The sequence below is a fragment of the Aptenodytes patagonicus genome, chromosome 8 (genome assembly GCF_965638725.1).
Source record: "Aptenodytes patagonicus chromosome 8, bAptPat1.pri.cur, whole genome shotgun sequence".
Lineage (NCBI taxonomy): Eukaryota > Metazoa > Chordata > Aves > Sphenisciformes > Spheniscidae > Aptenodytes > Aptenodytes patagonicus.
This window is the reverse complement of record NC_134956.1, coordinates 2,922,293-2,936,536: the sequence shown is the minus strand read 5'-3', so window position 1 is coordinate 2,936,536 and position 14,244 is coordinate 2,922,293. Positions and strand designations below refer to the sequence as shown.

The window sequence follows — 14,244 nt, the reverse complement described above, 5'->3', positions numbered from 1 at the left end:
TGAATTTCTGGAATCGACTAGCAGATGATGCTTTGTGGACTTGCATAAGCCACCCCCTTCCCTCATGACTAAGCAGATCACCTCCATGCCATGCAGTCTGCACATTCAGGACAAAGTCTATGAATTCAAGTCTATGAATCCCAAAGTCTACTCTGCTGGTTGATAATTAGCAATTTAAAAAAACACAAAGCTTACGTAGCTTTGAGTATGTATGTTCAGGCACAAGTATGCTTGATGACTGCTAAGATGGACATATATGCATGGTTATGGACATACTTGTAGGGGATGTGTGTGTATTAACCCTATGTTATAGGATGACTTCCTACTTATATCAGTAATGTTGAAAGACTATATATAGCATCTGGTAACACAGTATAATAAATATTGGATAATATCCCAACAGAGAAATATACAGAACGTTCCACGGTATTAAAAAAAGATGATGTTGGTTTAGCGGAAGATGCATAGAGTCTAGAAGAAAAATCCCAGCTTCATTCAGGTCAGTGGCAGTTCCGCTGATTCAGTAGGGTCAGGTTTGCAATCTACATGCAGTGTTAGAAATTTTGTCCTATATACGGGTTGCTTCCATGCAATTACTACTGAAGTCAGTCTGTGGTTTTAGTATACTGAAAATACAGGGTCTGACTCTAAATGAATTGCTGTTTGCTCAGTGGGACTAAATGCCTGAAATTAAATAACCATGAATATATATTATAGCAAAAGTCCTACATATTTTTCTTTAAATTATTTAAGAAATGCCAGTGAAACAGCAGTAGTATATTCATCTGCCTTTTGTTCTGGAATTTATGTGATCAATTTCTTAACATGATCATATTTTAACTCTAAATGAAATACTAACATTTTGATACAGACATCGCAGTTGGTATTAGTTTATTCTAGACCTTCAAATTAGACATGAGTTCTAGTTTTGGTCTTATAACAGCTATTATGAGAGGCAAATATTATACTTTGTGCTGTTTTATGGGTTATTGGAATTTCATGAGCTCCATGGGGACTCATGTCTTTCCTCTTTATCACAAATCTGATTGTGACATATTTTAGATTCCCTTTTTTTATAGGAGGCCTGCAGCTATGATTCCTTTAACTTACCTGTGTGTATGTATAAAATTCTAAATATGTGATTTTCATACCAACACTTTTAGCTGTCATGGAATAGGCACATAGAATAAGTGAGAGTGATGGAAGTTTTCTTACTGCATCTTGTGTTTTTCCGCTGAGTTTAAGCAAATTACTTTTCAGCGAATTTCATATTCCTAAAGTAGCCCTGCCCAGAATTGTGATCTTGTCTTAAACTTTTTACACAATATGTGATTATGCTGCATTGCATAAAATAGGATTTTATGTTATAATATTGCATTATAAGTCCATAGTACTTGTGGGTTTGTTTAGATTTACTGAACAGAGATGTTGTGTAACTGCTGTAACTATTCATGGTTGTGTAGCAGCAATTTTGAAGTTTGAGAGGCTTTGAACTTAGGTTGCTATCTATATGCAAATACAATTATGTACATTTTCAGTATTTATGCTAGGGGAATATTTTAATATTGCTGTGAAATAAGTTCTCAACTATGGTGGTTTGAAACATATGTTAGACTACCAAAAAAGTCACTCTGTTACACCAAAAAAAGGAACTATGAAAAGAAAAATGTTAATTACAGGCTTTAACGCTCACACCAAGATCTTCTAGTAGGGGTGGTCAGAAAAACAGGTTTTACTACCTAGACCTGGTGCTTTGTGGTGCTATCTAATATGGGGGCTTGTGGAAAAATGCAGCCACTTCTATTTACTGCCTTTCATAATGTACATATTTCCTCATGATAGGTTTAGGTACTGACTTTTTATGTCTACAGTAAATAAAACTGCAGAGTTTATCCTTTCATCTTGAATATGTTTTACTTGGAGTTACTGTTCGCTGTTCCCTATAGTGGTATGTCAGCTACAAAATTTTATGCTGAATCTCAGTTTTTAAGCTTAGTAGAAGCACATTATAATGTGGTATATTGCTAAATTGATTTTTAATCCTACCTAAGAATTTAAAAGAATATAAAGCCAAATTTTATTTTCAGTTACACCCAGAGAAATCTATAGATAAGCAAGTACAGAGGTACGTGAGGGCAAAAGGTTGCTTTATTTACACAGAATTTATACAGTATTCCCTAACCTTATTCAGGACCATATTTAACTGAATCATGAGAAATTTTGAGGAGGCCACAGGCTGAGGTTCTCATTCCCTCCAGGACAATGAAAAATTATTTTATCTGCTATTTGCTTTCTAGCTTGTAGTATGTCTGAAACAAAGTTCTTGCACTGACCTAGAGATGTAGCTATTCCTCCGATTATGCTCAAGTTAACCACTGATAGTGGATGGATTTACTTTGTTGAATCACTGAAGTTCTGTGAGGTTTTTACTGTATTTCTTCTCTATCATTGCTCCTGGATGCCATCATTTGCATTTAAACTGCTTATCTGAGATGCCTTATTTGTACATCAAGGCATGTCAGCATATTTGATTTTTAAAATGATTAGAAATATTAAGAAAAGCAGGCTAGTTTTTTATTTATTTTAAATATCCCATAGTAATTGTCAATGTAAAAAGAGTTTGACAAATGACTGCATATTGCAGGACACTCATATAAAGGTGTAGATTTTTTGAGTTTTGCCTAGAACATGATTAAAGAGTGTGGAAACAAAAGTTCTGCAAATATGCTTTCACTTTCAGAATTTCCAGCTGTTGCTGAAGATGGTTTGAGATGATAAACAAGATGAAACTTTAAGCTTTATTTAGAACAAAAGGATTTCACATTAAATCAGTTCTCTGAATGAAATAAGCACCATTAAAAATGTTTATTTTCCTGGATTTTTGTTTTTACATTTACACTAGAGCTATTGCCAGAATTGCTAAATTGGCCTGGAGTTAGGTTATTTAGTAAAGATCTCAGCTAAGTATGAGTTGTTACAGTTAACTACAGAATAAGTTTCAAAATTAGTATTACAAAAGTTTATTATGATAGGTCCTGAATTTAAAATAGGAAATAAGCAAATATTGAAGAATTACTTTGAAAGGTTCAGGTTTTTAACAATGGTTTTAAAGTATTTTTCATTATCAAGGCAATGCAAAATAATTTCCAAAAATCCTATGGAAGCTTAATTAGTAGTTCCTAGCTTGCTTTTTTTTTTTTTTTTTTTTTTATTATTTGGATATTCGCACTTAAGGAATGCTATTGCAAGCAAATTCCACACTTGCTTTCCATGATTAGCTTGCCAATTGATCTTGGTTCTGTTTTGCAAGCTTCTTGGAGTATTAGCTATGATGTGAGCTTGTCAATTGTCTTGAACTGGTTAATTGTTTTTGTGATGCAGAGAAGAACATTATGGCATGATGAATAAGAGACCCAAGGGGGTTCCTTACACAGTTTCCTTTGGGCACTGCCCAAAGACTTGTTCTTTGGGTCTGCCTCATGTGATCAGGCTGGCCAAGTTTACCCAGTTAAATTGGGTGCGGCGGATATTTATTATGTTCACAATATCTTGTTTAGTTCAGGGGTTTTTACAGTAATCCAATACCCCAATACCTTGTATAAAATATACACTTGAAATCATCACACTGGTTTAGGTTTTGCTTGGGCTAGATAGGATAAAACATCAGGTTATGCAAGTTACTTTCTGACATAGGTAATGACATTTGAGGAATTATTTTCTTAGGCCAGGGCTATTAATTTATTAAGAAATAGTTATTACAGCACAGTTGGTGTAGGCAGGAGTTCTTGACAGTGCTTGAAGAAGTACTGGAAAACCCTTCAGTATCAAGAACCCATTTTTCCTCCAACAAAGATATTTTCTTGTAGACATGTCTTCTTGAAAATTTTTGGCAATGAAAATCTTAATCCAAAAATAGAATATTAAAAATATATTTTTCCCACAAACATACCTTCATGTTTTAATTTATATCAAAAAACACTTATCATGCTAATGTTGTAGTTCACAGTAACTGATCCCATTATGAAATGAGTCTGTGTCTAACAATCTATCATTGTTTTCATTGTTCTGTGCATTGGAGTATGGTATCTGTGAAATTTTTAATGAGTCACAGTTTTGTTAAGAAAGGCAGTTTTTATGCAAGAAGAGAGTTACATACAGTACAGCGGCCCTCTGAGTTGTACATAATATGCTGTTTCATCCTTCGTGATGTAATACTGAGGATGTGGAAGTCATGTGCATTTCTTTCCATTCTTTTTTGGGTCACCGGGGTGCCAATTTTGAGTAGGTGAGAGAGCAAAAGAAAACTGCTTTCTGTATATTTTATCAATTCTGGTTTTAAAAGATAAAAATATTATCAACAGTGTTCTGCTTCTTTACAAACAAAAATATCCATAAAACAAAATTTGTGCAGAATAGGTGGAGTAATGTGCAATGTTAAGATAGGCTCTGGCTTTAAAATATTGTGAAATAGCTAGAATATCTTTAATCTTAATAGACACTACTGGTGTTCAGTATGATTAGATTAATTGCAGTGGTGGATTAAGACAGGGATCTAAGGCCAATGTGGGACTTTAGAGGCCCAGCAGAGAAGAGAGTTGTGAAAAAGTGAAAAAGCTGTCCATGATGAGTATCAGGAAAGGAAATTAATTAATTAATTAAAGGAAATTTCGAAGGAAGGCAGTGGGAAGATTGGCTAAGGCTCTGTTATTTTTCTTTATTTATTTAGCCCTTTTTATGTTTGCCAAAGAAGATATTAAAAAGCAGGGAAAACCTTTAAGAATACAGATGTTTGAATTTCTTAAAGTTTAAAGTTTATTGTTGGAACCTTCTTGATTTTGAATTCTTCTCTCTGCTCTCTTATGAGATTTTCAGCTTTTCTTGGTTTAAGATATGCTGACAATGCCATAACGTGGTCTTTCACTGTATTTTGGCATTCCTACTCATTGTTCTTTTTCTGCCCAAGTTTGTTCTGTTTTTTAAATCTAGCCTTATTTATTACTCCTTTGAGAACAGGAACTGTCTGATATGCTAACAACAAGTGACAGCTTTCCTGTCACTAAGGACAGGAGAACAGGCAGTGAATATTGCTGAAGTCTGAGGTAAGTTTAGAATAACAATAACTTGTACATACACTAAATTTGATATACTGTAGTGTGACTACATTCTCTGACGCAGGCTGTGCAACAGATTCCTGTCTCCTCCCCCATCCACTAACAGGAAGGCACAGCACAATGTTGTACAGCATGTGGCAATTTTAAATTTCTGCTGAAGCTTGACCCTTAGACAGGAGGGTAACTCTTCTGTTGTCACTGATGAAATAACTGTACTATGAATCTCCTTACAATGTTAGAATGAATGGATTTAAATTAAAAACCAAAACCAAACAAAACCACAACACACTGGTAGACACGAAAACAGTGAGAGACAGTAGGACCATCTCTCCCTCTCCTCCCCAAATCTGCATTTTGAAGGGAAGAATAAAGGGAGGAAAAGGTTTGCGGTGAATAAGGTGAGAGACCCAGTGTAAGGGGGAGAGACAAAGTAGAGAGAAACTAACTGTCCTGGAAGGAAGGCAGAAAAAAGGCAAGGAGGAAGAAGAAATTGCTGCGGGTATGGTTGCCACTTTCCTGACAATTACTCCAGGAAGGGCTAATGAATGTAGTTATTACACCTGGCAGTTACGCTGTGGGAGAAAGGAATTCTTTGGAGTTCAAAACGGTAAGAGTGATACAGTGCTTATTTAGCTATGAATATGGAAAGTAAATAAAGACAATGTAGGCTAAACACTAAATAGCGCTGTTTTCTGATTCCAGTATGTCGTATAAACTGTTGTATAGCTCCTCAAAGAAAGCATCTTCTGAATAAGAATTTCTGAAATTAAATTGGAGAAAAAAAATTGGAAAATCTACTGCAGAGATGAGTGTTGCATTGGGAAGAGATACTGACAGACCCCGTAGGATTTTCCTCCCTTCATCTTCTATGAGCCATTATTTATAACAGGTTCCTTTATGCCCTTTGATGCCGTACAGTCCATCTGAAGAACAGTCAGTTTTCTTCTACAACCATAAGACGTGGATTATTTTAGCTCACAGAAGCTAGGGGTGATTTTGAGGTGCCTGTTGTATCCAGTATGTTGTTAGCTATTCTCAGAGCAGGAGATGAGATAAATAGTAAGCAGTTTATAGTAAACTATATATGTATAGTATAGTTTTAATAGTAAACTAAAGTCTTTAGTTTATTAGTATAGCTGAAACTGGATTAGTTTAAATGCCTCTCAGATTTGTTATCATTTCCTTTTAATTTTCTTCATGCCTACGGACCAAGATGGGCTGTGCTTAATGTTCCATTCATAGATTTTTAGCTCTAAAAAATTAATGATTTATAACTTGGAGATCTTTGTAAGTTTGAAATGGAAGTTGTATATCTGGCAAAGTAGAGGCTGTAGGTGGTTGGCATCTTATGAAAAGAAAAATTTATATAAGTTATTTTAGTCTATGTTGTCTGTCCATTTGGCTGTCATATAAATAAATAAGAGGACATATAACATAAAGCCCAAAATCCTTAAAAATACTCCTGAAATTTTTTTCTAACCCTTGGTGAAGGATCAAGTTGTTATCAGAGCTTGTGTTGCATGATGGCAAAATTGTCTCTCTATTTATACATTTGTCCTGAGCAGATGTTAGTAAAATACTTGTATATGACAGTCATTACTCTGAAAAATATGAAAAATATTTTGAAATTTTTATTGTCCTCTTGTCTGTTCCAAGAACTATAGATAACTAACGTTGTAACTCACCTTTAAAGAATACATTACAACTTGTTTGCTCTGAAAATTCCTTTTGGCTCAAGTGAAAGTACACAGTGCAAACAAAGTTATGAAATGTGTACACAAGGTGTGAGAGTAGATGGTTATACTTGTGTATAACTTTATGGTTCTGATCCTTCAGGGCAGTCAATGCAATCTGACCTTTATGCTCACCATCTCATTGATTTGAATGGGATTACAGATGAATATTAGGGCCCAGACTGACTGATTTTCCTCAACTAGTGTCAAGAAATAAGTAATGGATTTTTTTATTTTTTTAATGAAATAGAAAGCATGGAATTGTCAAATCTGAACAGATGAACATGTATTTTAAGACTTGAAGATTTGAGACCTAAAATATTTGACAATGTGGCCACTATTTTAAACCTCATTTCTGTTGTAAAAGTTGATAAATATTTTGACTGTTAAAATCCTTTCAGCTGTGTCACTATCGATTCAATTAGAGAAGAAAATACCATGTTTTGTTAAGACTTGACAAAGATACGGCAAGAACCTATTATAGGTAATTAAACAGAGGAAGCATTCAGGAAGAAATATAGAGTAAGTTATAACATTTTTGAAGAGGACGAGGCACTAACTTACTAATAAAAATGAGACACAAAGCACAATGTAAGATAAAAATTTTAATGTTTTAACTTCAAATAACTGACTGACAATCTCAGAAACAGCAAGTAGAGAAGGAAGTTCTGTTTACTTGTGCAAGAAGGACATTGTCTTGAATATGGGAAACTAGAGATGGGGGAAAGCACTGCATGAAAATTACTTAGACAGGAACAATACCCCAGGGGTCCTCAATCCTTTGTGTTATTCTTAATTAAAGAGTAATTTTTAAAGTAATATTTTAAAAACAAACCAGTGTCATTTTAAACCCACCCCAAACTGGATTAAGTCATCACCTTGTTACATGCGGTGTATGGAGCAGCCGATCTAAACAGGATCAGGAAGAGTAATCCAGAAATGAAAAGTTCCGTAAGATCATTTCCTGTTTTCTGAATCTTGAAGGCATATTTTTTTCAAATTGCTCCACCTTGGAAAATCTTAGCTAAAACAGGAATTAAACCATAAAAAAATGGGTATCATCTGGTGTGTTTATGTCAAATCAAATTTTTCAAACCTAAATGATTTGTAATGAAGGTAAGAGTAGCACAGGACAAATAAAGGAAATAGTGTCTGTATTATCCTGGCTGTTAAAAAGTATTATTCTGTCCTTATACAAATTGCTCTTTGAACAGTAGAACCAATTAAGTTAGTCTCCTGTGGATATGTCTTTTAGGAATTTTTCATTTGGATTTTCTGGTATTTATTACAGGGTGAGCTCAAACTGTTGCTCTTTCAGTGGTGACACTAACAACAATTTAGGCGTATTTTGCTAAAAATCCTCTACACTCTTGTCAGTTCTGGCTGGAACAACCCAACGTTTTCCAAAGCTATTGCAGGTGAAGAGGAGACGACCAACAAAGACACACAATTGGAAACAGCGAATGTTATAAGCCTTGTTGCTTTAGGTTTACATTGATCAAACGAAAAATTAGTCTTTTAATGGTCATTATTTGAATCAATCTGTTAAACAAATACTAATGCTTTTATAATACGGTTCAAATTGCACTTGAGTTTAAATTTTGAAGTATTCTGCATACCTTTGGGATGTGCTGGCCATCTTCAGGAGCCGCTGAAATACAGAACTTCTTAGAAAGACCTTTCAGAATGAGGCTGTATCTTAGTTAATATTATTACAAGGAACCGGAAGCACCAGAAATCCCACAGGCAAGTATGTTCCCTTTTGGTAAATTAGTCATGGCTTCCAGAGCAGAAGGCACAGAAAAGCGTCTAAACATTTTCAGTTTATTCTTAATTACTTTGTCAATCTTCTGAAATTTCCTTTCCTCTGTGTTTGAACTACCAACTGTTATTCAAAATTATTCCAAATCATAATTTCATATAGCTTGAAACTTTTTCAAGAGAATAAAAAAGCAGTGGCCTCTGGGAAAGTAAATTCCAGGGTTAATTTATAACTAAAGCAAATGTATCTATAAAAAGAAGAAAAGCTCCATAAGAAATATGTTAACAAATGACAAGAAAAAAGAGGCTTGATAAAAGATATCAGAACTTGTTTGGCACCAGTGATTTTATGACTGAGGAATTTGATTATAGGTGTGTTGGGAGTACCAAATCACAATTCTTTAAATTACTAATGGGAGACAAAGCTCTTTATCATGGTCTGAATGTGTTCACATGAAATGTTCAGTCCTGCCCTCTGTAAATAAACTTTTAGTGCTTACGCTATGCATCTGCATTGAGAGTTTATGTCACCAGAGTCGAAACAGATACACAATTTCTGTTAAATCACTTTTCAAACATGCCTGCTGATACAGTCTTCTATTAGAAATGATGTTAGCCAACATTTCTTCCTGTAAGCTTGTAGTATTCAGCTTGTAATTTTTTCCTTCTATATTATTAGCGTTTTTCTAGAATCTTGGTAGATTTGTTTGCAGAAAAGTTAAGTATATATGACATCAGTGTACTCTACCGCAATATGCAGTAAATCATTTCAGTTTGGATTTATAGAATCATAGAATAGTTTGCGTTGGAAGGGACCTCTAAAGGTCATCTAGTTCAACCTCCCTGCCGTGGGCAGGGACATCTTCAACTAGATCAGGTTGCTCAGAGCCCCCGTCCCATTGTTTAGTCCTTTGTTAGATACAAAAGTTTCTCAGAGGTCTTTAGCTGGTGATGTAGATAATGACTTTGTACTTACCCAAAAGGGACAGATTAGCCTCGGATCAATTGCAAATTAACTCCTACAGTCTGCATATAATCTAAATTGGTTTTAAGGCTGTCTGCTACTTGCTTGTTAGAGTAGTAAACCCATATCTCTTGTCAGTCATTGAAAGAGGAAGGGCTGTTTCTGGAAATGCAAATTTAACTAATGGGGACATCCCCCTGTTAACAGCTGTTGCAGGAAAATTTAAAGGACTAAATTTTGTTTGCATGGCCGAATTACAGCAGACAATGTGCATCACTACTATGAGAACTGCAGACCAATGAAACTCGTAAAGTTGGCTGAAGTTGTTTTAGGAATCATTTGAATCTTTGTATTGTTTTGTTGGATGTGTCATTGCTATGACATTCAAATACGATTGTGATGAATTTATGTTATACTGCATTACTTTGTATTATAATGTGGCATCATTGTAAGTACATTATATGCACAATGCCTACCCAAAGTACTAAGTCAGCAGACTAATTATATGAAAGGTTAAAAAAAAAGTAATTTATTTTATTTCATCATCAGTTTCTTTTCTTCTTTTGGTATCTGTACTTGAGCAAAAATGTTGTTTGCGTAGCAAAGGCTTAATGCGTAAAACTTTTACCCTGAATATCCAAAAAGCAAAATATTTAATTCTTTTTAGCCATCTCTTTATTGACCCACTGATTTTACTTTCAGTCAGAAAATTATTCTCTCCTGAACAAAAACTTGTTAAAAGTTGTTAGTTTTTGCAATCTTGACCATTTGGAAATTTTCAAATATAAGCAGCATCATTCAGCTTCTAATTGTTTAACTAATTATCTCTGTGGGCTTCATCGACATAGAGAGATACGGGCTGAGAAATATTGAATATACCTGTCAAACTATTAAAAAAATGTTTACTATATATAAGTATTTAAACACTGCTATTGGTAGTTGGTAATCAGCCCATATCACAAAGAGAGAGATCTCCTCTACTGAATAATTTAGAGCAAGAGACTACTTTAGCTGTTCTGGATCAGCCTCTAGAGGAACCTCTCTCGCTGACCACCAAGGAACTTGAGATGTTATTCTTGTTGGCCATTTTGAACACCTGCCACATAGGAAAATTTTGAGAACTGATTTTTCAGCCTCCTGCTTTTAGATCAGCTTCATGAGATCCCAGGAAAAATTATGCTGAAATAATAAGCATGGAAATGCTGAAGTGTGTGAATTTGTGAGGCAAGATCTGTATCGTGAAGAAAGAGTGATGTAGAGGTGGTAATTGCTCACCCAAAGGAATATGACTGTGTTCCAGAAACAAGCCATTATCTCACAGCCAGTGCTACCCTAATCCTCTGAATGCAAGGAGTCCATAGGCCTTAAAATTCCTCAAAGCTTAATCTCAAATGACATTGGGGGGGGGAAGAAGGGTGAAAGATTCAGGGAAATACCTTTGTTATGTTCCTGGGGTTTTTTTTAGTTAACGTACCGCATGACTTTCCTCTCAACCTCTAGGAATGCATTGGATGTCTGTCAAGACCACAAAGTCTGTTCCGTACTGTAGAAATGTATGAAAGTCGTCTCTATACAGAGTTGCCATTGCTCTTTTCCTTATCTGTGAAGGAAACGCAGCAACTCCCACTGGGGAAATTTCATGTTAACTTGATCTTAAAATAAAAAATCAAGGGAAAGGTCATATCCTAATAAGCTGTGCAAATCTAAATTCCCAGGGAGCTTCAAAATGACATTGTATGACTAGGGCATTAACAATTTTCCAACAATGTATTTTTGGACTGCTTCCAATAGTGTTTTTAACATCCGAGAACAAATAGTAAAATAAAGATACAACTGGCAAGATACAAGATCCAGTTGAGTTCTGAGATTCACAGTACATAGCCCATTGATAATCTGGGGGCTTTGTATCTGACAAACATAATGGAATCGGCAAGTTTTTCTGCTTTCATTGAGATGTAAATCTTGTGCGGAAGCTATTTATTGATCAGTTTATATATTATTGTGATCTCGGTATCAATAGTTCCTACTCTTTTCCCTAACCTAGGATTATAGACCAATGATTTCCTCAGAACGTCTGAGGAAGGAGGACGTTCACTTTTAGAGCCTGCTTAGTATGGTCTGTATGTTCGTGTTGGCAGAGATTTTGAATACGTTATGTTCAGATATTGACCAAGAGGTGCAGAATTCTTGTTCAAAAACACGTCATTGTCCTGCAAAAGGTAAATTAAGTAAGCTGATAGAAATTTTACAGTCAGTTTTAAAGAGCCAGTATTTGACCCCAAATTATCTTGTCTGACTCAGTGAGCATATTATGTAGAGTTGTACAAAATATTCCGTAGTTCCAAACAATGAACCAAGTCTGGTACCAGTTTACATCTGAAACAGTTTAGGAATTCTCAAAATACAGGGGAGACCATTGTCTGATTGTATCAGTTTTACACAGTATGTGACACACATTTTACAAGCCCATCCTTTACATTGGAAAGGTATGCCTGTATAAAGCTATGAGGTGAACACTGTCTTCTTGTAACCCAATGAAAACCAGTTTCTGCTTTGCAAATAGTTTGGTGTTTAACCTATTTTGTGATGATATATTGATAGTAGAAAGTGAAGGTGAGAGATCAAAACCAGGTTCTAAATTCCCAAGCTCTCCCAGTTTAGATGGGTGTAATGGAATTAGATTATAGTTGTCCTTATTTTCATCCTTGTCATATCTCTCTATACCAAGTATATCACTGTTGGTGAAGGATCACTTAAGCTGCTGCAGAATATTTTCTTATTTTGTACAGAGTATAGTAATAAGGTTTAAAACAGTAGTAATAATACAATAATAACAATAGAATAGTATTTTAATATGATTCCTTTTAAATACAACTGCATCTTTGAAGAGATCGACCATCTGTCTTGTGACCATGCTTCAAATTCAGCATATAGAAATTTGCAAACTATTGATTTTTGTTTAGCAATTAAAAAAAAATTAGAACAGTAAAAAGTCACAGTAACTTATCCTCAGTATATATCAGAGCCACATGATATTTAGTTGTTCACAAGCCTGCTTGGGGGGTTACAAAAAGTCACAGTAATAACTTTTAGTTCCTCACACTAAACTTGCTTGCCTAGAAAATGAATCTCCTTAAAAGAATAATGGTGTATGACAATATAATTTATTGCAAGGTTAACTATTGGTATTCTGTCCAAATTAAAGATGAATAGCGGATTTAAAAATAAAACAATCAAGTTATCAAGTATCCCAGAGTATATGGGCAAAATTCCAGCGTATAATTTGTGGTTTTTATGTGAAAATGGCATGCATATTTAGATTAAAGAAATATAGTTGCATGTAATTATTCAAAATAACACTTCCCAGAAAGTTAATTAATATGATTTTTTCAGTATACTAACTTAGCCCATCTCAATAAATGTTCTAGAAAAATATGCAAGAAGTTAGCTATAAATGTAAGTATTTAAATATACATTTTTGTCTTGAATTGTGGTGTATACATCTATTTATCATGACATGAAACTGAAAGATTTGCTGTTAGCTGTCCTCTTAGATTACTTGCAGAAGAAATTCTTAAAGTATTTTAAATATAGAAAAAACAAGATGATGACAAGAACACATGACAGAGAAGGGAACTGAAATTTTCTCAATCTCTTTCTTCCCCCCTTTTTAATGCTGTTAAAATTTAACATAGCTGCTTTGCTTATACGACTATTGTTAATGTTGCATAACCCTATAATTATTAATCTTACTGCCACAGAGTTAGAACTTGATTATACACTTTTCTCCTCAACTGAAGCTAGCAAATGCTGTCAAAGATAGAAATGGAAAGGCAGTTCATATTTTTAGAGCAAGCAGGCAAGTTTACATGAACTGGGATCTCTATAGGCAATTGTCAGTCTCATATACAGAGCTTCATAGGATCTGAAATCCATATGAACATAGGTGACTGGGGCACACAGAGATTTTCTAGCTTAGAGCTAATAGACACTCCATGCTCTCCACAATATTTATGTGCAAAATACAAAGTGCAATCAGAGTCTTTACTGATTTAGTCAAGCATTGGTAGATTCTTTATAGCTGAAAACAAAGAAATTTATAAAAGTCACTGTTTAGCATTAGTTGTTAAAGCTTTTGTTTAGCATTAGTTGTTAAAAATAGCAACATTCTGAAAGTATACATTAATAACTTTTTCCTAACAGTAAATTGTTCTTAGCTAGGGATACTCTACTTTCTGTTTGGTGTTCTAGAATGATTTCATTTTAACTCTTGAAAATTTCGTGTCAAAAATAGCAACATCAGTTTCTATCTTCCTTTAATAGAATGATTTGTACAGTTATACAGTCACTATGCAGATCAAAACTCTGCTGACTTTGCGTGTCAAAGTGTGTGACAAGAGTGAGACTTGCTATGCGTGGACACTGTGGGTTAAAGATCACCAATATTAATACCTGAAGAATAACATCAAACACAATTTTTAAAATGTTAGTTTATTGCAGAAGCAAAGAACAGTAGCAAAAGCCATGGAACTGTTAGAGTGCTATTTATTGCCAGGCATATATGTTTGCTTAAACGTTGATATAAATATACTCTGCTTTCTGGATGAATGACACTTACAGGAGATACAGGAATGATGTACAGTTCACATGAAGGAAAAAGTGAGTTATGTGAAAT

The 14,244-nt window shown here is 34.5% G+C and overlaps 1 protein-coding gene across 3 annotated transcripts in view; it reads left to right on the top strand.

Annotated features, from left to right (window-relative positions):
- PPARG (peroxisome proliferator activated receptor gamma) overlaps positions 1 to 14,244 on the top strand; it is a 62,505-nt gene that overhangs the window by 4,290 nt on the left and 43,971 nt on the right. The window contains exon 1 of one of the 3 annotated variants that reach the window (XM_076345982.1): positions 441 to 499. The exons of the other annotated variants lie outside the window; for them this stretch is intronic. The gene's annotated coding sequence lies outside the window, so the exon portion shown is untranslated. Of the gene's footprint in view, positions 1 to 440; positions 500 to 14,244 lie in introns of those variants that run through there. 3 annotated transcript variants of the gene reach the window in all.